The following is a 1,538-nucleotide window of genomic DNA, read 5'->3' on the forward strand; positions in this document are numbered from 1 at the left end:
TCGGCGTGCAGTGTCCATAACTAGCCGTCCGGCGCGTGTCAACTAAGTTACACATTCAGTTTGATGGCCTTAGGCATGCTAGAGACGACCCAAAAGCAGACACAAACTCCCCGTCGGCGAATCGAAACCGGTCGTGCACGTCACCTGCGGAGACACTGTCCGCTATACTAACTAACACTACTAACACTGTTTCACAGTGAGGCAGCTGTGTAGGAGGTCAAACAAATTGCCACTGATCTCGTTTATGAGCCTTTCTGGGCTCCTCCTACTTTTAAGGCCCTTTGCACCATCCAAATTCAAGCGAGCACACAGTATTTACCTTCTATTGTAACGTGCTTCCTGAGGCCTCAGGTAACATGTGCTGGATACACAGTGTTGTGTCCCGGGTGCCGACAATTCAAAAGTACAGCAGGTACAGCGGGGACCTTTTTTACGACACATCTTATCACTGTCTTCACATTTTGAACCTCACCTCTACATAGAAAACATCCTAAACGTCCAACAGTGTTAAAGTGGACAATCCCGTAGGTGCAAAAAGCTCCTTCTGATTCAGCGACAGCATCCACGGCGACCGGTAAACTAGCAGCAGTCAGTCAAGCCTAAGCGCGACAGCAGCCAAAAAGCATCGCTAACAAGGCTTCCAAGCACAAAGAACCAGTTACCCCGACGTGATTTGAACACGCAACCTTCTGATCTGGAGTCAGACGCGCCACGAGGCCTCTCGTTGGCCTCCACAATCACGGTGCTCCTAGTCATGCTCTGGTGTAAAGCCTCGTGACGCGACCTCCAGACATGCGTCAGCTGTGCTGTATGTGGCAACGAAAACCTTAACGCGTGCCTGGGTGGGCTCGAACCACCAACCTTTCGGTTAACAGCCGAACGCGCTAAACGATTGCGCCACAGAGACAGACAGAGGCGACAGGCGGGCGAGGGACAGCGGCAGAACGAGACGTGGAATTCGTTTCTCGGACTTGGTTTGATTTGGAAACAAACAGCAGAGCTTTGCTGAGTCATAACCACATACGTCGCAGCACGGCAATATAGCAGATGCTTTCAGAGAGCCCTTTTTGCCGCATATTGGTTAAGAGTATTGCGCCATCTGTATTTTACCAAGAAGCTGCACAAACATCCCGTCACCTGGCCTGGTGAAAAGCACCAAGAACAGAAGGCTCTTACACGCCCAACGTGGGGCTCAAACCCACGACCCTGAGATTAAGAGTCTCATGCTCTACTGACTGAGCTAGCCGGGCTCAATTTGGTGGTTAATTGACTCACTTTAAAGCGACAGATAGGAAGCAGTTAAAGGAATCTAGTGAGTTGATAATTCACTCAGGAAGCACTTTTAGTGGGTTCGTGGCAGTGTTAATTTTGACAGCAAATTTTGATTTAGTTTTAGTCATAGTCTTTTGACGAAAATGCAATTTAGTTTTAGTCACATTTTAGTCAACCCCATCATTTTAGTTTTAGTCTAGTTTTAGTCGACGAAATATGAAAAACATTTTAGTCGAATAAATATACATTATATTTATTCTACTAAA

General features: G+C 47.4%; 2 non-coding genes across 2 annotated transcripts; both read right to left on the reverse strand.

The window, feature by feature from the left end:
- Nucleotides 1–833: 833 nt before the first annotated feature.
- trnan-guu (transfer RNA asparagine (anticodon GUU)) lies at nt 834–907 on the reverse strand. The gene has a single exon. It is a non-coding gene; the product is annotated as a tRNA-Asn (tRNA).
- A 270-nt stretch (nt 908–1,177) lies between these two features.
- On the reverse strand, nt 1,178–1,250 carry trnak-cuu (transfer RNA lysine (anticodon CUU)). Its single transcript has one exon. It is a non-coding gene; the product is annotated as a tRNA-Lys (tRNA).
- Nucleotides 1,251–1,538: the final 288 nt, after the last annotated feature.

Source organism: Triplophysa rosa, unplaced genomic scaffold, assembly GCF_024868665.1.
Source record: "Triplophysa rosa unplaced genomic scaffold, Trosa_1v2 scaffold11_ERROPOS9267472+, whole genome shotgun sequence".
NCBI lineage: Eukaryota > Metazoa > Chordata > Actinopteri > Cypriniformes > Nemacheilidae > Triplophysa > Triplophysa rosa.